General features: G+C 41.5%; 1 long non-coding RNA gene across 1 annotated transcript; it reads right to left on the bottom strand.

The window, feature by feature from the left end:
• On the bottom strand, positions 1-22,816 carry LOC141419744 (uncharacterized). The gene is made up of 4 exons (XR_012444405.1): positions 22,706-22,816; positions 21,754-22,023; positions 11,233-11,443; positions 1-738 (listed from the first exon to the last, which is right to left on the bottom strand). It is a non-coding gene; the product is annotated as an uncharacterized lncRNA (long non-coding RNA).
• Between the last annotated feature and the right edge of the window lie 1,549 nt (positions 22,817-24,365).

Below are 24,365 nucleotides of genomic sequence, written 5' to 3'. Positions count from 1 at the left end.
TGAATAATAAAAGAAAAAGGAAAAAAAAAAAAGATAGGGTCTCCCCAACTATTTGCCTGGGTGGCTTCAAACCGTGATCCTCCTGATCTCTGCCTCCTCAGTAGCTAGGATTACAGACATGAGCCACCGGCTCTAAGTTCAATTCATCAATCAAATTAGACCACTGGAAACCTGAATATGAAGCTATCTTTGCAGAAACACCTTCCCTGCATTTTACTTCTAAGTCAGGCCTTCAACTTTTTTAAAAGGTCATTGCAATAAAGAATCATGGGAAAAGCACTGTTGTCGAGGACAATATTCAAGAGTACATATTTTCACCTTCAGCCCAAAGTCCCCTCCTGAGCTCCAGCCTCAAGTATGCCCCTCCCCATCTGGCATCTCCACTCAAATATTTCAAAAGAAACAAATCCAAAACACCTAAGAATATGCTCTCTTCCCCTGTTTGACCCCCAACCAGATTTTCACCAGTGTTCTACCTCTCAGAGAAGGTAGCATCATTTACCCCACTGCACTGGTCAGAATCACAGTAGTTGTCCTGACATGTCCGCCTCCCTCAGCCCCCATTATCTATCCATCATCAAAACCAGTCTGTTCCACTGGCCTGTGGATCACTGGAGCCCAGATGCTTATCTGTTTATTCAAGAAAACCTTACACTTCCCTTTTTGCTCAGTCACTTGATGGATGCTGGAGAAACAGGGATGAACCAGGTCTGCTCCTTTCTTCAGGGAGTTCCCAGCCTGGGGGGAGAGATAGACAAATTTCCAATAGCTAGGTCTTGCTCCCCCCACCCCCCGCATGGTGCTGGGGATGGACCCTAGGGTTTCATGAATGCTAGGCAAATATTCTACCACAGAGCTATATTCAGCCCTTTTTACATTTGATTTTGAGATGGGTCTTGCAAAGTTGCCCAGTCTGGCCTCAAACTTGTGTTCCTCCTGTCTCCACCTCTCAAGTAGCTGGGATTAGAGGTACACACCACCACAGCTGGCTATTGGTTATAATTTCTTTTGTGGGGAGAATTGCTGTGCAGTAGACACAGGTCAATAAACACAGAGTACTGAGAAATTGCAGCAGAGGAACAAGCCAATCACACCTGGGTTTGGAAAGACTTTGTAGGCCTTATTAGGATGAGTAAGAGTTATTTGGGGAAGAGGAAATTGAGATTAGAGATAGTCTAGATAAAGGGAATAGCATGTGTGAAGACCAGAAGGAAGAAAGAGCATGGTGTGTTAAAAGAATTCTAAGTTGTTCAGTGTGTCCGGAAGGCAGTGTTGGAGAAAACTAGAAATTGCCAATAACCAGATCCAGATCACTGCCTTGAGTGCTGTATTGAGGAGCCTTCTTTCTTTTTTTTGTGGGGGGAGCAGTATTAGGGTTTGAACTCAGAGCCTCATGCTTGCTAGGCAGGCACTCTACCACTTGAACCATTCCACCAACTCTTGTGTGTGTGTGTGTGTGTGTGTGTGTGTGTGTGTGTGTGTGTGTATGTGTGTTGAGATAGGTCTTGCGAACTATTTAGCTGGGCTGCTCTTGAACTGTGATCCTCCTGATCTCTGCCTCCCAAGTAGATAGGATTACAGGCGTGAGTACCAGCATTCATCTTGAGGAGCCTTCTTTATCATGTGACAAATGAGAAGCTAACCTATCCAAACAGAGGAGGAACACAATCAGATATGGTTGTTAATATCTCTGGGGCACCTAACACAAAACCTCTAAAGGGATGGAATGAATAGGGGAAAGATTTTACAAATGAAAAATAAAGCCCGAACACCATTATAAACCATCTAGATCAAACAGACCATCTACGAACACCCCATCTCACAACAGAAGAATGCACACTCTTCTCAAGTGCCCATGGAACATTCTACAAGACAGGCCATGTGCTAGGCCATAAAACAAGCCTCAATAAATATAAAAGGACTGAAACCATGCAAATTATGTACTCCAACCACAAAGGAATGAAATTAGAGATAAATTAGAGGAATTGTCGAGAAGTTCATAAATCTGTAGAAATCAAACAACAAATTCATATGCATAACAATGATCCAAAGAATTAATTACAAAATAAATTACTGGACTGGGCATGTGGCTCAAGTGGTAGAGCACCTGCCTAGCAATCAGCAAGCCCCTGAGTTCAAACTCCAGTGCCACCAAAAACAAAATAAAACAAAACAAGATAAATTAGAAAATGTCTTACAATGAATGAAAATAATGAAACAATATAACCAAACCTAAGGGGGAACCTAAAGCAGTGCTTAGAGGGAAACATGCAGCCATTAACAGCTATATTTTAAAAGAAGAAGAAGAAGAAAGAAGAAGAAAAGAACAAGAAGAAGAAGAAGAGAAGAAGGAGGAGAAGGAGGAGGAAGAAGGAGGAGAAGGAGGAGGAAGAAGGAGGAGAAGGAGGAGGAAGAAGAAGAATAAGAAGGAAGAAGAAGAAGAGCTGGGCACTGGTGGTGCATGGCTGTAATCTTAGCTACTCGGGAGGCAGAGATCAGGAGGATCGTGGTTCAAAGCCAGCCCAGGCAAATAGTTCCTGAGACCCTATCTCAAAAATACCCATTACAAAAAAAGGGCCGGCAGAGTGGCTCAAGCAGTAAGAGTGCCTGCCTAGCCAGTGTGAGGCCCTGAGTTCAAATTCCAGTGTGCCAAAAAAAAAAAGTTCTCAAATCAATAATTTAAACTTAAGAAACTAGAAAAAGAAAAGCAAACTAAACTCAAACCACCAAAGGAAAAATTAATAAAGATTAGACTATAAATTAATGAGATAGAAAACAAAACGTAGACAAAATCAATGAATTCAAAAGTTGATTCTTTGAAAAAATCAACAAAATTAACGATTAACTAGATAGACAAAAAAATGACAGCACTCAAATTTCTAAAATCATGAATGAACTGGGGGGGGAGGACGAATCACTACCAACTTTTATATAAATAAAAAGGATTATAAGAAAATACTATAGACAACTGTATATAGACAACTACATGTCAACAAATTAGATAACTTTGATGAAGTGGAAAAATTCCTCTAGAAAAGCACAATCTACAGAGGTTTACTCAAGAAGAAATAGGAAATAGAGATGTATAGCAAGTGGAGATTTTAAGTCAGCAATCATCAACAACGTTGTATAGTTTTCAGTGTATAAATCTTGCACTTCTTTTGTTACATCTATTTCTCATTATATTGTTATTATGGCTTAATATTGTAAAAAGGCAGTAACATCCAAGCTAAACTACAGATTCAATCCAAGCTACTCTTTTTTTCCAGAAACTGAAAAGCTAATCTTAAAATTCATATGGAAATTCAAAAGACTCAGAATAGTCTTGAAAAACAAAAACAAAGTTGGAGGACCCTCATTTCCCCATTTCAAAACTCATCACAAGGGGAAGAGGCAGTGGGGATAACCTAACCAATGTACAACGTAAGCCTATTTGGAATGGTCACAATGAATCCACCCTGTACAATGACTATAACCTAATTAAAAAAACTCATCACAAAACTGCAAAAATCAAGAAAGACAGTGAGGTCCTAGCATAAGAACAGACATAAAGATAGATCAAATAGATTTGAGTCCAAAAATAAACCCTGTGGCTTATAGTCAATTGATTTTCAAAAAGAATGTCTTCTTGTCTGTTCAGGTTGCGATTAACAGAAAACCCCACACTGGGTAACTTATAAAAAACAAATTTATTTTTCACAGTTCAAGAGGCTGGGAAGCCCACAATCAAGGTGCTGTCAAGATTTGTTTTCTGATTTATAGATGGCACTTTGTCATTGTGTCCTCATATAGTGGGAGGGGTTAGTTAGCTTTTGTGGGTCTCTTTTCCAGGGGACTCTAACTTCCTAAATGCCTCCCCTCCTAATATCATCACCTTGGGGGCTAGGTTTGGGGGTGGTGGTAGCAGGTATCAAGATAATTCAACAGGATAAGCCTAATTGGAATGGTCACTATGAATCCTCCCCCCCAACCCCATACAATAAATATATCCTAATAAAAAAAGATAATTCAACAGCAGAGAAATGATGTTGGGACAACTGGGTATCCACATGCAAAAGAAGAGTTGGACTCCTACCACAAAACATATATATATATATAAACTTTAAATGAATCAAAGACTTAAAGGTAAGAACTGCAACTATAAAACTCTCAGAAGAAAACAAGAATAAAATTTGTGACCATGTAGTAGACAATATTCTTAGATACGGCACCAAAACCATAAGCGGAAAAGAAAAAACAGATTGTTGGACTTCATCAAAATTTAAACATTTTTATGCATTATAGAATACCAATGAGAGAGTGAAAAGATATCTCACAGAATGGAGGAAATATTTGACAAGAGACTTGTTACTAAAGTATATAAATAATTATTTCAAATCTAAAAGCAAAATAACGCAATTTTTTAAATAAGCAAAGGTCTAAGTAGACATGTCTCATAAGAAGATAGGGAAGTGGCTAATATGCTTATAAAAAGTTGATCAATATTCTTAGCCATCAGGGAAATGCAAATCCAAACCACTGCTGAGCCAGGCACTAGTGGCCTATATCCCAGCTACTTGGGAGGCTGAGATCAGGAGGATCACAGTTCGAGGCCAGTCCAGACAAAATAGTTCACAAAAATAGTTCACAAGTCCCCATCTCCAAAATATCCAAAGCAAAGGACTGGAGGTGTGGCTTAAGCAATAAAGAGCCTGCTTTGCGAACACACACACACACACACACACTGACACACACAACACAATAAGATAGTCCTCACATCTAATAAGACGGCTATAATTTTAAAAAGACATAGTAACAAGTATTGGCAAGAATGGGAAGCCATTGGGAGACTCATCCACAGCTGGTGGTAATGTTCAGGGGTGCATTTCCTCAAATGCTAAACACAGAGTTACCATATGGTCTAGCAATTCAAGTGGCAGAGCGCCTACCTAGCAAGTGTGAGGCCCTGAGTTCAAACCCCAGTACCACCAATGCATAAATAAATAAAATGTGGTATTCATATAACTGAATATTATTTTGCAATAAAAATGTATGAGGTTCTGATACATGCTACAACCTAGATGAAACTTGAACAGATGATACTAAGTGAAAGAAATTACTAAAAAAAAAGACATGCTACGTGATTCTAATTTTATGAAATTTCCAGAACAGAGATATCTGTAGACAGAAAGTAGGTTAACAACTACTAATGAGTAATTATTAGTAGTAATTATTATAGCCAAGGGCTGGAAGGACTGGAAGGCAATGGGGTATGGCTGTCAATGCACATGGGGATTCCCTTCCTTCCTTCCTTCCTTCTTTTCTTTCTTTTCTCTCTTTTTTTTCTTTTTGGCTTTTTGACACAAGACCTCAACATGTAGCCTAGGCTGACCTTGAACTCGCTATCTTCCTGCCTCTCCCTCTGGAGTGCTGGGATTACAGACATGTACCACCATGCCAGACATATGGGGTTTCTTTATGAGATGATGTAAATGTTCTAAAATTAGATTCTTTGAAAGTTTCATATCTGTGAAAGGCTTAAAGCCATTGAATTATACATTTTAAGAGGCCAATCATATGGTATGTAAATTATGCCTTAATAAAGTTATTTTTAAAAACTCTGTGGTGTCAGGTGCAAAAAATAAAAAGTAAAAATCCAAAAAACTGGAGGAGGCCTGAGCTGGATCAGGATTTATAGAATAGATTCAAGAAAGAGTCAGAATGAGGATAGGCCAAGACTTAGTGCCAATTACTTTTGAGTTCATTTCTGGTTCCATAGTATCTGTCCTGATACTGCCAGAGTCTGTATGTGTGTATTGGTCTCCATCTGCAAGAATACCACACTGACCCAAGCTCCCATCACTGCTCAGCTCAACAACTGCCCCCTTGGACTATCTCCCTGCATCCACTCAGGGTTCTGCCCAATCTGCTGTCCATTGGGGTCTGATCATGACACACCCCCACTCTAAGTGCTTCGATTATTCCCTCGGCACTTAGGGTAAAGACAACACCCCTTAACCCACTTGATCATCCCCAATTGTTCTGGCCCTCACTACCCCACTCTCTGTGCTAAGTACACTGGACTGCTTTCAAGTGCCTGACTATGTTCCCTCCTACCAAAGAGTCTTTTCTTCCTCCCTTTTTTTTTGCAAGGGGGTGGGGGGGATGGTCACGGTACTGGGGATTGAACTCAGGGTCTAGCACTTACTAGGCAAGAGTTCTACCACGTGGTCCATGCCCCAGCCGTTTTTGCTTTACTTATTTTTCAAATAGAGTCTTGTGCTTTAGCCCGGGCTGGCCTGGACTGTCATTGTCCTATTTGCACCACCTCCTGCATAGCTAGGATGACAGGCATGAGCCTCTGCACCTGGTCTAAAAGGTCTCTGTGCATGCTGCCTCTCCTTGCAATGCCAACTCTCCATTTACTTACCAGCTTAAGCATCACTTCCTCAGAGAAGCCCCCCTGATAGCCCAAGTCCTCCTAACTTATGCTTTCAGAGCTCTGCATACTTCTTCATGGTCCTCATCCCAGTTATAGTTCTACCTTCATTATTATGACATTTCATTATCATCTGCCTCTTTCATTAGATTAGAAGCCCCATAAGATCAACATCTGTGGCCATTTGTGTTCCCTCATTGTATCTCTGATGCCTAATATAGTGTTTGGTATACAGCAGGTTGTGAATTGTATTTGTTAAATAACTGAATAAACCTCAGGAACAATTTTAAATGTTAATTAAAGCAACGATAACCTATCATTGAGCCCACAGATTGGCAAAGATTGAAAATACCCAGCATGGGCAGGGATGGAGGAAAATGAGCACTGGCGTGCTGCAGGCGTGGGTGTAGACTGATATGTCCTTTGTGGAAGCCACTTGAGCCTCGGAATGTTCACACCGTTCAATCCCACGTTTCTACCCATGAGAATTTAGTCCAAGAAAATGATCACTCGTGTGCATAATGACATGCACAGGAGGATGCGTAATGAAGTGCTATTTGTAACAGAGGTTGGAAACAACCTAAATGTTCGACAGTGCAATATGACTTAAATAAATCACAGTGCATTCACCTACTAGAATACTGTGTGGCTATTAAAAATGATCATGCAAATTCTATTTATTATTATGATAATATGTTCATGACAGAATCATGAGTAGAAATAGCTATAAAATATGATGGTAGGACCCTGAGGTCGCTATTTTAGTAAGTATATAACATAAACATATAAATGCTTTTTGTTTTTGTGATACTGTGTTTTGAACTCAAGGCCTACACCTTGAGCCACTCCAATTTTCTGTGAGCCATCCCTTTTCTGTGATAGGTTTTTTTGAGATAGAGTCTCGAGAGCTATTTGCCCAGGCTGGCTTCGATACGTAATCCTCCTGATCTCTGACTCCTGAGTAGCTAGGATTACAAGTGCAAGCCACCAGTGCCCTGCATCTAAATGCTTCAAAAAAGAAGTGGCAAGGATAAATATGAAGATACTTTCTTTGTGTTGCTTCTGGGGTCAGTCACGTCTTACTCTATATAATTCTATATTGTGTAAAAAAAAAACTTTATGAAAAGCTGGGTATGGTGACACATGCCTGTAATTCCAGCTACGTGGGAGGTGAGGATCAGGATGATTGTGGTTCAAGGCCAGGCCAGGGAAAAAGTTAGGGATACCCCATCTCAACCAATAAGCTGGGCCTAATGGTATGTGCCCGTGGTCCCGGCTACACAGGAGGATATAGGTAGGATGATTGAGGTCCAGGGCAAAAAGGCAAGACCCTATCTAAAAAGTAACTTAAAGAACAAGAAGGGGTAGGGAGCTGGAGCATGGCTGAAGTGGCAGTGTTTGCCTAGCAAGCACGAGGCCCCGAGTTCAAACTCCAGTACAAAGAAAAAATCTTTATGAAAATGTATTCGTATATCATTTGTGTAATTAAAGAAAATTTTTTCTCTTTGCAGTACTGGGGTTTGAACTCAGGGCCTTATGTTTGCTAGGCAGGCAGTTTACCACTTGAGCCACTCCACCAGCCCTTTTTCATGATGGGTTTTTTGAGACAGGCTCTCGTGATCTATTTGCTCTGGCTGGCTTTGAAACTCTGGATCTCTGCTTCCTGAGTTAGCTAGGGTTCCAGGTGTGAGCCACTGGTGCCCAGCTCAAAGAAGTTTTAGACAATAGAGAAAGAAAAATAGAATACCAAAAGTAAATATGCCTGTGGCCATATGTACATGCTATAGGCAGATGCGCATGAAAAGGATATGAACTAATATAAAAGTTTTAGCAGTCGTCTGAATTGTAGGATTATGGCAATCTTTATGGTCCTTTTTGGCTTGTCCATATTTTCTATAACCCACATATATTACTTTTGTAAGAAGAGAACATGATCAAATATATTTCCTTTTGATAAAACAAAGAGAAATAAAGGTCAAGAGAAAAAGACGACTCATGCTGGCCTGGCAAGCGGATCTATGTGTTTGGGGGGGGGTCACATTTAATCAGGAGCCTTAACTGGATGTCTCTAATGTCTGAAGACAGCCAGCAACGAGTGCCTGATACATCATCCCCACTGCAGCGGTAAACTGGCCACCTTGAATACAGCCTTGGTTTTGACTTATTTCATTATTATTGTTATTATTATGTGTGGTGCTGGGGATTGAACCCAGGGCTTCAAGCATGCGAGGCAAGCACTCTATTGCTGAGCTACACCCCCAGCCCAAACACAGTCTTTAAGACAGCCCAACACAACTGGTGCCCCATGGAACCCATCCCAGGATGATTCAATGTCATTGCCCACACCCTCCTTGCTTGCAACGTCCCTTTCCCTGGCCATAGCTCTGGCTCACAATAAACTCTCAGCTCCACAACGCAGTTTTGCATCCATTTGTGATCTGCTGTCTGAACCTGTTTTAGCATTTGCGCTTGATCTCCCTGAAGCTAAAAATACAGCCCCTCCCTGAGCAGTTTCAGTTGGGACTTGCTCCTTACTAATCTTTATCTGTAGAACCCCCCGTTAGGGGATCTGCCTCTCCTGTCCACTCCTGGGGTTGGGCAGGATGTGAGGATTTAGATACACACTGAACAAGGCTAAATTCAGACATTTCAATAAGCCAAGTGAGGCCGTTGGACTTTATTGCACTGGATGGATCCCATGACATTTTCTCTCCATTTCCTGTTTCTCTGTCTCTCTCTTTTTTTTTTCTTTTGTGGTACTGGGGCTGGAACTGAGGGCCTTCACCTTGAGCCACTCCACCAGCCCTTTTTGTAAAGGGTTTCTCACGAACTATTTGCCTGGGGCTGGCTTCCAACTGCGAGCCTCCTGATCTCTGCCTCCTGAGTAGGTAGGATTACAGGCATGTTCTCCTTCACGTGGACACATTCTTTCTCTAGCTTATAACTTTCAGTTAAGGTAAAGTCAGTTTCTTCTTTCTTGAGCCTGGGAAACCTTTTGATCTCAAGTATTTTTTAATGTCTGATCTCAACCATCATATGCTAATTTTCCTACTTTGAAGGAGTAGCAAATTGCCCTGTAATTCTCCTACACGGATTTAAAGTTGGTAATCAACTAAAACCAAACCATATTTTTGAGACAGGGTCTCACCACATAGCCCAGGCTGGCCTGGGAGTCTGGATTCTATTGCCTCAGTCTTCCAAGTGTGCACCACCAAGCCAGGCAAAGCCAAACCATATTTTAAATTTCTCATATATCCTGACATTAGGCCATGCATGTAGAAAGTGCTCAATAATAAGGTCATTCTCGTTCTCATTCTAGAAATGACCTGGTTTCGGTCTATTGAAAATGTATTCCTTCCCTAATAAGCTTTACCATCACTTTCACTGCAGAAAAAAAAAACCTAAGTGAAAAAATGAATTGAATGAATGCAGGTGCAAAGGGTATGTGGAATATTGAATAAATCAGTTGGTTAAAGTTCAAATCTTAAAATACAAATTTATCACTAACTGCACAAACTATACATAAATCCATTTATGAAAAGAGAAAAAGGTAAAGTTAGCTTTTATTAACTTTCTCCCAAACCTACCTACAGCTTCTCTAGAGGTAACATTACTTGGCATACATCTTTCTAAAGCCCTGTCTCTTTCCACCCACGTGCAGGAAACTCAAGATACATTGTAACTGAAAACAATGCAGACCAGTGTTTATAGTCTGATGCTACATATTTTTTTTTGGTGGCACTGTGGTTTGAATTCAGGGCTTCATGCTTGCTAGACAGGTGCTCTACCACTTGAGCCCTTTTTTATGTTGGATATTTTCAAGGTAGGGTCTCATGAACTATTTGCCTGAGCTGACCTTGAACTGAGATCCTCCTGACTTTTGCCTCCTGAGTAGCTAGGATGACAGGCGTGAGCCACCAGCACCAGGCTATGTATGTTTTTTTTTTTTAAACCTCATTAACACTGGGTATAGTGGTGCACATCTATAATCCCAGCACTCGGGAGGCTGAGGCAGGAGGATTGTGAGTTCCAGGCCAGTCTAGACTACATAGAGAGACCTTGTCTTAGGAAAAACAACAACAAAACCCTATGAATTCTATATGCCCCAAGTGACAGCTTCATGATATTGAGTCTTTCCATTCTTAAACATAGTGTGTCTTTACAGTCAGGTCTTCATTTACATCCCTCATATCTTCACCACACTTTTTATAAACAAATCTTATAAAGGATTAGCATGCACAAATGTTTGTGGATGATTATTTGCTAAGAATATACTTATGAATTACAAATATTGGAAGTAGAGACAGGGTCTTCCTTATTAAGAGTAGGCTTGATTTGAGGTGAGTTTCACATTTAGAATTTTGGTGTTTCACTTTAAATCCTTATCCTCAACTCAGTGCCCCACAAACACCCACACGCCCTTGTCTGCAATCCCCAAGCCTAGGGCAACGGTGTGTTAAATAAACACTTTACAGTCGATCTCAAGTGGTCACAGAGTCTAGGAACAGAGGCCTTCTATTGAGTCCACTTGAGGACCACTTGCTGGGGTTGTTATGACACTAAGCCTTATGGGCTCGTTCTGCAAGGACAGTGACTGCCAGAGATTGGTCTAAAGGACTTGCTGAGCACTGCGGCTGCTTTTTTGGCATCTGCCCACAGTAGAGCCCTTCCTGCTCTTACTTCCCTTCCCTTCCCTTCCCTTCCCTGGGAACCGTTCCTACCTGTCCCCAAGGATGGGCCATGCACACACTCCCTAGAGTTGCTATAGCAAAACACCACCAACCAGTTGACTGAAAAGAACAGAAATTCATTACCTGGAAGTTCTGGAGGCTAATGGCAGGACCATGCTGCCTCTGAAGTCCTCTCTTGCCTATTATAAGCGTCTGGTGGCTCTCTGGCAGTCAGTGGTGCCCCGTGGCTTACAGATGCATAGTTCAATCCTCTGTCTTCACCTGGCAGTCTTCTCCCTGCGGGTCTCTGCATCATCTTCCCTCTCTGTGTTTCTGCCTCCTTGTCCGTATTTCCCTACATAAGAGGACACTAGTTATACTGGATGGAGACTTATCCTATTGAGTTTATTTTCACTTGATTACCTTGGTAAAGAACCTCTTTCAAAATAAGGTTATGTTCCGAGGTATTGCAGGTTAGGACATCAGTACATCTTCTTTTTGAGGGGGATCAATTCAAGGCACATCAGGCCCCTATGAACCACAGTTAGTGCGCTGGACTTTACCTTGCCCTCTGCCCCCTGCCCGCTCCCCCGTGGCTGACCCACGGTGAATCAATCAGGTGTTTGCTGTCAGCAATTTGGATTTGAGACCAGAAAGAAATAGTCTCTGAACTCTGAGCTGAAGAGCACTGTTTCCCACTCTATGGACCAGAAAAGTGGAGAGATCCAGTCTGTAGTGGGAATGCTGAAACACACGCTGTGGAGGAATAGAGGAAGAAGGTACTGAGTCTCTGCAGTTCCCACTTCCAGAATGCGTGGGAGGCACAGACTGCTGAGCACTTGCTTCATATCCATAGGTCATTGCATCATCATAACAGCTATTATCCCTATGTGAGAGGCGAGCACGGCTGGAAGTGTGGCTCGGGTGCTAGAGTGTTTGCCTAGCAAATGCAAGTCCCTGACCTCAGTCCCCAGCATCACCAAAAAATAAAATAAACAAAAATTTTGACAAATAAAGGTGAGGAAAGTGTGCACACCTGTAATCCCAGCTACGCAGGAGATAGAGATAGTTGGTTAGACACCAACCTGAACAAAAGTTGGCAAGACCCCACCTCAAAAAAACAAGCTGTGAGTTGTGGTGCATGCCTGTAATCCCAGGTACTTGGGAATTGGAGGTAGGAGGACTGGAGTCCAAGGCCAGCCTGGGCAAAAGCATGAGACCCTATCTGAAAAACATTTTTTTTATTTTATTATTCATATGTGCATACAAGGCTTGGGTCATTTCTCCCCGCTTCTCATTTGTAAATGAAAAACATTTACAAACTAAAGCAAAATGGGCTGGGCATGAGTCTTAAATGGTAAAACGCTTGCCTAGCAAATGTGAAGCCCTGAGTTCAAACCCCTGTACGACCAAAAAAAAAAGATGAAGAAAGTAGAGCTCAGGAAGGTCCCATTGCATTCCACAGTCACCCAGCTGTTCAGTAGCAAGCCAGGTTTCAAGTCTGTCTGAATCCACTGTCCTGCGCTCCCAGTGAGCATGCTCGCTTGCTGTCCCTTGGTTCTAGTTCCGAGCAGAGACCACCTGCATTCTTGTCCTTAAATCCATGAGCCATCCCTGAAGCGTTATGATAAAGTACACAGGTCTTAGTGTACACAGGTCTTAGGTGTATAGATATATATTTTACACATATCCATGCACATGGAACCAATTCACCATATGGAACATTTCCAGCCCCTGCTGCCACTAAACATACACTTTTTTTTCATCACTGGGATTTGAACTCAGGATCTCACGTTTGCTAGGCAGGTACTCTTACTACTTGAGCCACTCTACCAGCTCTTTTTTTGTGTGTCTTTTTTTTTTCCAAGATAGGGTCTCACAAATTATTTGTCTGGGCTGGCTTCAAAGTGTGATCCTCCTGATCTCTGCCTCCTGAGTAGCTAGGATTACAGGCTTGAACCACTGGTGCCTGGCTCTTTTTTCTTTCTTTTTTAGTGGTACTGGAGTTTGAACTTGGACTTCATGCCCACTAGGCAAGTGGTCCACTCTAGCACCATGCCTCCAGCCCTTTTAGCTCTGGTTATTTTGGAGATAGACTCTTGCTTTTTGTTCAGGCTAGCTTGGGCTGCAATTCTCCTATTTTAGGCTTCCACTTGTAGCTGGATGACAGACATGTGCCACCATGCCCAGCTTTTTTCCATTGAGATGGGGTCTCTTTGCCCAGGCTGGCCTGGAACTGTGATCCTCCTGTTCTCAGCCTTAAGAGTAGCTCAACTATTGGTTGGAATGAGGTCTTGTGAACTTTTTGCCCAGGCTGGACTTGAACCACAATCCTGATCTTAGCCTCTCAAGTATCTAGGATTACATGAGCCACTGGCAATAAACACGTGCTTTCCACTAGCTCTTACGTGCTTCTCTTGTGTACAACCTGAAAGGATTAATTCGGTACATTTATAAGCTTTTGAAATCAAGCATTTTCCTTTCTTTTTTTCTTTTGTGGTACTGGGGATTGAACTCAGGACCACCACATGAGTTATATCCCCAATTATTTTGTTTTTAGTTTGTTTTTCTGGTAGGGTCCCCTCCTAACTTTGCCTGAGCTGGCTGTCTCAAATTGTGATCCTCCTACCTCTGCCTCCTAGATAGCTGGGGCCACCAGAGTGGGCTACTGCCCCCACAACTGACTTGTTTTTGCTTGTTTTATTTAGTACTAATGGAGTTCGAACTCAGGACCTTATGTTTTACTAGGCAAGTGCTTTATCATTTGAGCCACACCCCAATCCTTTTTTGCTTTAGTTATTTTTCAAAAAGGGTCTTGTACTTTTTCACACAGGGCCAGCCTTGAACCACAATCATCCTACCTATACCTCCTGTATAGCTGGAATTACAAATGCATACCACCATGCCCAGCCTACTTGTTGAGACTGGGGGGAATCTCACTAACTTTTTCCCAGGCTGGCCTCAAATCCGGATCCCCCCTCATCCCCTACCTCTTGAGTAGCTGGGATTACAGACATGTATCATCATCCTGGCTCCCTTGAGCATATTTTTTTTAGTAAAACAGAAAGAAACAAACTATTTTTGTATCATAATCAGTAAAGGTATTATTTTGAAACTTTTGTGACAATGTTAAGTGCGTGTGTGATAATGAAAATGTTCTCAGGGTAGGTCACTTTCTAAAATGTTTCTAGGGGTTAAGGATGAAGTTTAGTGGTAGAGCACTTGCCTAGCATGCACCAGGCCCTGGATTCCATCCCCAGCACCCCCTCCCCTAAAAGTTTCAGGAGCACTGTACTGACTACCACTGGGGTCTGAGAAGAATTTCATGTTCTTCTCTATGCCAGGTCTCCAGAATGTTCATTTCAGCTAAGGACACCTGACAACTCCCTTGCACCCCGCCCCGGTCTCTGAAGACTGACTTGGCGCCCCACTGGCCTGAGTAAGTTTATGAAGCCCTGAATTGGTGCCTGAGTGGATGGGGTAAGAAGGTGATGGGGACACTCTAGTTAAGGTGTGCAGTGCAACCTTGGCACCCTTGGCCTTGGGCAGTGCTTCCTGACTTAGAAATGGCCTTCTGTCCCACACGTTCATGCTGCCTCCTAGGTCAACCAGGCCTGGCTTCTGTCCACCTGGCTTTATTTGGACTGCTCAGGTTTCATGCTGACTGAGATGAAGACAAAGGAACCTGAAATTCTCAGGAAAGACTAGTGGCCTCCCTCAATGAGCCTTATAGGGCAGGCACCTATGGCTCACACCTCCGTAATACTAGCTACTTAGGAGGCAGAGATCAGGAGGATCAAGGTTCAAGGCCAGCCTGGACAAAAAGTGAGACCCAATCTCAAAAAATAACAAACACACATAAAAAGGGATACAGGAGTGGCTCAAGTGGTAGAGCACCTGCCTAGCGAGCATGAGGTCGTTTTTTTTTATTCATATGTGCATACAATGTTTGAGACATTTCTCCCCCCTTCCCCCACCCCCTCCCTTCCCCCTCCTGCCCCCTCCCTCTTCCCCGCACCCCACGGTACCTGGCAGAAACTATTTTGCCCTTATCTCTAATTTTGTTGAAGAGAGAGTATAAGCAATAATAGGAAGGAACAAGGGTTTTTTCTGGTTGAGATAAGGATAGCTGTACAGGGCATTGACTCACATTGATTTCCTGTGCGTGGGTGTTACCTTCTAGGTTAATTCTTTTTGATCTAACCTTTTCTCTAGTTCCTGGTCCCCTTCTCCTGTTAGCCTCAGCTGCTTTTAAGGTATCTGCTTTAGTTTCTCTGCGTTAAGGGCAACAAATGCTAGCTAATTTTTTAGGTGTCTTACCTATCCTCACCCCTCCCTTGTGTGCTCCGGTTTTTATCATGTGCTCAAAGTCCAATCCCCTTGTTGTGTTTGCCCTTGACCTAATGTCCACATATGAGAGAGAACATATGATTTTTGGTCTTTTGGGACAAGCTAACCTCACTCAGAATGATGTTCTCCAATTCCATCCATTTACCAGCGAATGATAACATTTCATTCTTCTTCATGGCTGCATAAAATTCCATTGTGTAAAAAGACCACATTTTCTTAATCCATTCATCAGTGGTGGGGCATCTTGGCTGTTTCCATAACTTGGCTATTGTGAATAGTGCTGCAATAAACACGGGTGTGCAGGTGCCTCTGGAGTAACCTGTGTCACAGTCTTTTGGGTATATCCCCAAGAATGGTATTGCTGCAGCATATGGTAGATCAATGTTTAGCTTTTTAAGACGCCTCCAATTTTTTTTGCAGAGTGGTTGTACTAGTTTACATTCCCACCAACAGTGTAAGAGGGTTCCTTTTTCCCCGCATCCTCACCAACACCTATTGTTGGTGATGTTGCTAATGATGGCTATTCTAACAGGGGGGAGGTGGAATGTTAGTGTGGTTTTCATTTGCATTTCCTTTATTGCTAGAGATGGTGAGCATTTTTTCATGTGTTTTTTGGCCATTTGAATTTCTTCTTTTGAGAAAGTTCTGTTTAGTTCACGTGCCCATTTCTTTATTGGCTCATTAATTTTGGGAGAATTTAGTTTTTTGAGTTCCCTGTGTATTCTGGATATCAGTCCTTTGTCTGATGTGTAGCTGGCAAATATTTTCTCCCACTCTGTGGGTGTTCTCTTCAGTTTAGAGACCATTTCTTTTGATGAGCAGAAGCTTTTTAGTTTTATGAAGTCCCATTTATCTATGCTATCTCTTAGTTGCTGTGCTGCTGGGGTTTCATTGAGAAAGTTCTTACCTATACCTACTAACTCCAGAGTATTTCCTACGCTTTCCTGTATCAACTTTGGAGTTTGGGGTCTGATATTAAGATCCTTGATCCATTTTGAGTTAATCTTGGTATAGGGTGATATACATGGATCTAGTTTCAGTTTTTTGCAGACTGCTAACCAGTTTTCCCAGCAGTTTTTGTTGAAGAGGCTGCTTTTTCTCCATCGTATATTTTTAGCGCCTTTGTCAAAAACAAGTTGGTTATAGTTGTGTGGCTTCATATCTGGGTCCTCTATTCTGTTCCACTGGTCTTCATGTCTGTTTTTGTGCCAGTACCATGCTGTTTTTATTGTTATTGCTTTGTAATATAGTTTGAAGTCAGGTATTGTGATACCTCCTGCATTGTTCTTTTGACTGAGTATTGCCTTGGCTATTCGTGGCCTCTTGTGTTTCCATGTAAATTTCACGGTAGATTTTTCAATCTCTTTAATGAATGTCATTGGAATTTTGATGGGAATTGCATTAAACATGTAGATTACTTTGGGGAGTATAGACTTTTTTGCCATGTTGATTCTACCAATCCATGAGCATGGGAGATCTCTCCACTTCCTATAGTCTTCCTCAATCTCTTTCTTCAGAAGTGTATAGTTTTCCTTGTAGAGGTTGTTCACATCCTTTGTTAGATTTACACCTAGGTATTTGAGTTTTTTTGAGGTTATTGTAAATGGAATTGTTTTCATATATTCTTTCTCAGTTTGTTCATTATTAGTGTGTAGAAATGTTAATGATTGTATGCACATATGAATAAAATAAAAATTTTAAAAAAAGAAATATTAATGATTTTTCTATGTTGATTTTATATCCTGATACCTTGCTATAGCTACTGATGCTGTCTAGGAGCTTTTGAGTAGTTTTTTGGGTCTTCAAGGTATAGGATCATATCATCTGCAAATAGGGATATTTTGACAGTTTCTTTACCTATTTGTATTCCTTTATTCCTTCTTCTGGCCTAATTGCTCTGGCTAGGAATTCCAGTACTATGTTGAATAGGAGTGGAGATAGTGGGCATCCTTGTCTGGTTCCTGATTTTAGAGGGAATGGTTTCAGTTTTTCTCCATTAAGTATAATGCTGGCTGTAGGTTTGTCATATATAGCTTTTATAATGTTGAGGTACTTTTACTTCTATTCCTAGTTTTCTTAGAGCTTTTATCATGAAATGGTGTTGGATCTTATCAAAGTCTTTTTCTGCATCTATTGAGATGATCAAGTGGTTTTTGTCTTTGCTTCTGTTAATGTGGTTTATTATGTTTATTGATTTTCATATGTTGAACCACCCCTGCATTCCTGGGATGAAGCCTACTTGGTCATGGTGAATAATCTTTTTGATGTGTTGCTGAATTCGATTTGCCATTATTTTGTTGAGGATTTTTGCGTCAATGTTCATTAAGGAGATTGGCTTATAGTTCTCCTTTTTGGAGGTGTCTTTGCCTGGTTTTGGGATAAGTGTAATACTGGCTTCATAAAATGTGTTAGGCAGTTTTCCTTCCCTTTCTCTTTCATGGAACAGTTTAAGGAGGGTTGGTGTCTGTTCTTCTTTAAAGGTCTGATAGAATTCAGCAGAGAATCCATCAGGTCCTGGACCTTTCTTTTTGGGGAGACTCTTGATTGCTGCTTCAATTTCATTTTGTGTTATAGATCTATTCAGGTGATTAATATCCTCTTGGTTCAGTTTTGGATGATCATATGTATCTAGAAATCTGTCCATTTCTTTACAATTTCAAATTTATTTGAATATAGGTTCTTGAAGTAGTCTCTGATGATTTCCTGGACTTCCATGGTGTTTGTTGTTATTTCCCCTTTTGCATTCCTGATTCTACTAATTTGGGTTTTTTCTCTCCTCATTTTAGTCAGGTTTGCTAGGGGTCTGTCGATCTTGTTTATTTTTTCAAAGACCCAACTTTGTGTTTCATTAATTCTTTGTATGGTTTTTTTGGTTTCTAGTTCATTGATTTCAGCTCTTATTTTTATTATTTCTCTCCTTTTATTTGTTTTGGGATTTTCTTGTTCTTGTTTTTCTAGGAGTTTGAGATGTATCATTAGGTCATTGATTTGGGATCTTTCAGTCGTTTTAATATATGCACTCATGGCTATAAACTTTCCTCTCAGGACTGCCTTTGCTGCGTCCCATTGGTTCCGGTAGGTTGTGTTTTCATTTTCATTGACTTCCAGGAACTTTTTAATTTCCTCTTTTATTGCATCGATGATCCATTCTTCATTAAGTAATGAGTTATTTAGTTTCCAGCTGTTTGCATGTTTTTTGTCTTTACTTTTGTTGTTGAGTTCTACTTTTACTGCATTGTGGTCAGATAGTATGCACGGTATTATTTCTATTTTCTTATATTTGCTGAGGCTTGCTTTGTGCCCTAGGATATGATCTATTTTGGAGAAGGTTCCATGGGCTGCTGAGTAGAATGTATATTGTGTAGAAGTTGGATGAAATGTTCTGTAGACATCAACTAGGTCCATTTGATCTATTGTATATTTTAGATCTAGGATTTCTTTATTGATTTTTTGTTTGGATGACCTATCTATTGATGATAATGGGGTGTTAAAGTCTCCCACAACCACTGTTTTAGAGTTAATATATGCTTTTAGGTCCTTCAGGGTATGTTTGATGAAATTGGGTGCATTGACATTGGGTGCATATAGGTTGATAATTATTATTTCCTTTTGGTCTATTTCCCCTTTTATTAGTATAGAATGACCTTCTTTATCTCGTTTGATCAATGTAGGTTTGAAGTCTACTTTTGTCAGTGATAAGTATTGCTACTCCTGCCTGTTTTCAGGGGCCATTGGCTTGGTAAATTTTCTTCCAGCCTTTCATCCTAAGCCTATGCTTATTTCTGTCGGTGAGATTGGTCTCTTGTAAGCAACATATTGTTGGATCTTCCTTTTTAATCTATTTCATCAAATGGTGCCTTTTGATGGGGGAATTAAGTCTATTAACATTAAGTGTTAGTACTGATAGGTATGTGGTGATTCCTGTCATTTATTTGTCTTAGTTGTGTGAAGGTTTGATTGTGTGTACCTAAGTTGAAGTTACTCTCTACTTTCTTGCTTTTTCTTTTCCTGTAGTTTGGTGCTGCCTGCCCTTTCATGATTATGTTGGGTTTCACTTTCTGTGTGCAGAATCCCTTGAAGAATCTTTTGTAGTGGTGGCTTTGTGTTCACATATTGTTTTAGTTCCTGCTTATCATGGAAGACTTTTATTGCTCCATGTATTTTGAATGATAGTTTTGCTGGGTAGAGTATCCTGGGGTTGAAGTTATTTTCATTCAGTGCCCGGAAGATCTCACCCCAAGCTCTTCTTGCTTTTAATGTTTCTTTGAGAAGTCTGCTGTGATTTTAATGGGTTTACCTTTGTATGTTACTTGTTTTTTCTCTCTTCCCGCCTTCAATATTCTTTCTTCAGTCTCTGTACTTGTTGTTTTAATGATGATATGCCTTGGGGTAGTTCTATTTTGATCTGGTCTGTTTGGTGTTCTGGAGGTCTCTTGCATCTGTATGGGAATATCTTTCTCTAGATTTGGGAAATTTTCTGTTATTATTTTATGGAATATATTACACATTCCCTTTGCTTGCACCTCTTCTCCTTCTTGAATGCCCGTGATTCTCAGGTTTGGTCTTTTGATGGAGTTGGTGAGTTCTTGCATTTTCTTTTCACAGGTCTTGAGTTGTTTAACTAGTAGTCCTTTGGTTTTTCCTTTAATTACCACTTCATCTTCGACTTCTGAGATTCTGTCTTCTGTTTGTTCTATTCTGCTGGATTGGCCTTCCGTTTTGTTTTGCAATTCAGTTTCGTTCTTTTTTCTCAGGTTTTCCATATCCTGAGTCACTTCCTCTTTAATGTTGTCTATTTTTGTCCTGAGCTTATTTATCTCTTTATTAATCCTGTTCTTTGTTTCACTTTGGTGTTTCTACAGTGCTTCTATAGTTTCTTTTATTTCTTCTTGTGCTTTTTCAAATTGTCTATGTTTGTTGTCTTGGAATTTCTTGAGTGTCTCCTGTACATTTTGGTTGACCATATCCAGTATCATCTCTATAAAATTCTCATTGATTGCCTGTAGGATTTCTTCTTTTAGATTGTTCTTGTGGGCTTCATTGGGTTCTTTGGCATAGTTTATCTTCATTTTGTTGGAGTCTGGATCTGAGTATCTGTTTTCTTCATTTCCCTCTGGTTCCTGCACTAACTTTTTGCTGTGGGGAAACTGGTTTCCCTGTTTTTTCTGTCTTCCCGTCATTGCCCTTGGTGTTATTATTGTGCCTGTACTGTGTGCAATTAAGTATTTTCTAGCTTGTAATAATAACAATGGTGATATTTAGAATGGAAGGGTGAGAGGAGGGAAAGCAAAGAAGTTAAAGAAAAAGGGCAAAACAAATAAACAAACAAGTAGAAAAAAACAAACAACAAAAAAGAGTTTCAAAGATATAAACAGGGAGAGATAGTGTACTAATCAACAGTAAACTGAATAGGCATTATAGAGACAGAGAGATGATTGAAAATAAAAAATTTTAAAAATATAAATAATAAATAAATGAAAAAAATCTCCAAGTTCAAATGCAATAAAGTTTCAGTCTTAATAATTTTGGTGTTCACCCCTCAGCCTCCAGTCCTGAAGATGGTGTCTCAGAAGTAGTTCTGTCATTGTCACATCAAAGGGGAAAAAACAAAACAAAACAAAACAACACAAAACCAAGAAACCCCCACAAAGTGTCCCAAGTTCAAATTCAATACAGTTTCAGTAAGTTTTTCAGCATGCAGGTGTAGTTCGGTTGTTGTCTCATTAAAGGAAGGGAGGAAAAAAAAGTCTGGAGACAGTTCTGTGAATGGCTATCTGAGGCTGTGGCTCACCTGCCTGCTGCTGTCAGCCTGCTGTTGCTGGAGGCTTTATTTATGCAGATCTCAAGGGTGAGCTTGACACTCACCTAGTCCCTCAGGCTTTGTTTACTTAGAGTTCTCCTGGGCACAACCTCCACTGCTACAAGCTTTCCCCTTTCCAAGAACACTGTGGGAGGTGATACTGCACCAGCTTTCACAGGCCAGCTTGTTTATTTACAGTTCACATGGGAAGTGGGTCTTCCCCCATCTCCTGTGGCGTTTTCCTTCCACCACCACTTTTACAAGCTTTCCCACTCCTGGTTGCTGGGCATGTGCTGCCGCTCCTACCTTCTCCAGCCAACTTGTTGTGAGGGATTTCCCCTCCCTGCCCTTCGGCGCTAAGGGCGCCCCACCCTCATTGCTGCATGTCTTTCTTGTTATTGCTTATTATTCAGTTTTATTTTCTTTTTTCCCTGGGTGGGGCTCGGTCTGTCCAGGGGGCTATGCTGATCTGGCGCAGGGTTGTCTGTGGAAGTACCACATGCCACTTAGCTCACCTGGTGGTCTGTGTCTTCCCAAACCATCTGGGCACCGGCGTCTAGTGGCGGCGTGGGAGCCTTCCTGGTTTCTCCATTTAACGTGAAGTGGAAATGCTATGCGTGGGCTGGGGGTGTGGAGGAGTCAAAGTTTTGCCTCTTCTCGGTGGTTTTTCCTGTAAGGTGTAGCTCTAGCGTCTCTCCAAGATTTTACTTTAGGAGGCACGCTTTCTGCTTCCTCCCTCAGCCGACATCTTGGACTCTCCGAGCATGAGGTCTTGAGTTCAAAGCCTAGTACCACCAAAAAAAAAAAAAAAGAAGAAGAAGAAAGAAAGAAACAGACTTTATAAACTGGAGTTAGGCAAGGGTTCTTCATACAGACATTAAGGCTTTTCTGCAAACTTGAAATGATTTCAAAACAAAAAAGTAAAAGTAAAACCAAAGTAAATAAGACCAGGTGTGGTGGTGCATGCCTATTACCCCCAGCACTGGGGAAACTGAGTCAGGAGGATGACAAGTTTCAAGGCTACCCTGGACTATATACCAAGACCCTGTTTCAAATAAAACTACCTATCTATCTATCTATCTATCTATCTAACTAACTAACTGGAGAAATAAATAAATAAAAGTGGGCATTTCTGACTAGGAAGGGGAAGGGTAGCCCTGTGACAAATGGGAAGGGGTCTTCCTTGAGGGTGAGGCCTGAATCTTTTTTGCCAAAACTGTTATCTCCACTGAGTTCTGTGGGGTTTTAGATAAATCCACTCATAACTCACTAAATCAATATAAATCTTATTGCCTAAGTATGCAACAGTGGTTTGTTGCAAGGGAAAGATCTCTCAGATATGTCACTACTTCCTGGAAGTGCTATTCTCTGAATTGTCCCCACTCCCAGTGTCTGACTGAGGAGCACCTCCCTATGTGGGTCTAGCTCTAGTGTGTCCTCAAGAGAAGCCACAAACATGACACTCACCTGTGCAAAGCCCTGCATTAAGACCTCTTCGTTTCCGTGTTACATTGGCCAGAGCCCTGTGGGATGGACCCATGCCTCATCTCTCCAGTCTCTTCTGTAATCCCAGCACTTGAAAGGCTGAGGCAGAAGGATTTAGGGTTCCAGGCCAGCCTGAGCTACAAAGACAGACCCTGTCTCAAAAAAAAAACACAGATTGGGTTCAGAGGCTGGCCCTATCCACCACTGGCTGGGCAGCAGCACACAAAGCTTACACCACTCAGAATACTTTTCATGCAGTCCTGAAATTCCTGCCTATCTGTCTCTTCTGCTCATTTCTCATCGCTGCAGCTCCAGCTCCTAGCACAGCACTTGGCCCATGGTGTGTGTGCAGTAAACACACTCAGTCCCCCCATCTGTGAACTCTGCATCTGCCGATTTAACCAAGCCTAGATCAAATACTAGAAAAGAAGCTTCATCTGTACTGAATATGTATGGATTTATTTTGTTTTTGGTGGACGTGGGGTTTGAACTCATGGCCTTGATGCTTGCTAGGCAAGTGCTCTACCACTTAAGCCGCTCCATCAGCCCTTTTTTGTAATGGGTTTTTTTCTAGATAGAGTCTTGGCTTTGAACCATGATCCTCCTGATCTCTGCCTCCTGAGTAGCTAAGATTACAGGCGCCCAGATGGACTCTTTTCTTATCATTATTCCCCAAACAATGCAGAGAATAACAACCATTTACCTAGCAGTGACATCGTATTGGGTGTTACTAATTAGGCTACTTATGTCTAGAGTCGAGTGAGAGTATATGAGGATTGCATAGGTTCTATGACAATATAATGCCATTTGGTATAAGGGACTGGAGCGTCTGGGGATTTGACTGTCCTCAAGACAGTTCTGGAATCACAGATACTGACGGACGACTGCAGTCAGTGAACGAACTGAACTAGTGAACCCAAGCAAGCTGGATGTCAGAGGGGACATGTGCATTTACCTGACACGTCAGCCACTCATTGGCAACCCAAGTTTGTTCTTCTTTCAGTCGTAGCCTACACCTAGGGCTGCCTTACTCATAGTTAAGGTGGACTGGGAACTTGGGATATCATTTGATTGACACCTAAAAGAGCCCCCATCTCTGAAATAGTTCCCATTTCCTAACATAGCTAAAGCGTGACTGTTTCTTCTCCTCCTTCTCTTCCTCCTCCTCTTCCTTCTCCTCCTCCTCCTTCCTCTTCTTTTCTCTCTCTCTCTCTCTCTGTCTCTCTGACTCTCTCTCTCTCTCTTACAGGGAGAGTCTCATTTGTAGCTCAGGCTGACTTCTGGAATCACAGGCATTGTCACCGTGCCTGTCTCTGTTTCCACCTCTCTGATGCAAACATTTAACTAGAATTTAGTCCTTGATCCCATATATGACTCCACTCTTCTTCCTGGCAGAAATGGGGCAAAGTAGCCATTTCACCAGATCTGAGGTGGCAGACACAATAATAGAAGTTCAGGAAAAAGAGAAGAGCGCATTTCATCCCTTCATTCCACAAGTTGTCATCGAGAAGTGGCTATGGGCCCAGCACTGTGTTAGGAACTGGGGACACCGCCGTGGGAAAGACTGACACTGCCCTAATCCTTACGGAGCTTGCAGGCTAGAGGTCAAGAACCAAGAATGGCATACAGACGTGTGAAGTTA

The sequence above is a fragment of the Castor canadensis genome, chromosome X, assembly GCF_047511655.1.
Source record: "Castor canadensis chromosome X, mCasCan1.hap1v2, whole genome shotgun sequence".
In the NCBI taxonomy this organism is placed as follows: domain Eukaryota; kingdom Metazoa; phylum Chordata; class Mammalia; order Rodentia; family Castoridae; genus Castor; species Castor canadensis.
Note: the sequence above shows the minus strand (reverse complement) of the source record. Positions and strands in the feature narration are given on the sequence as shown.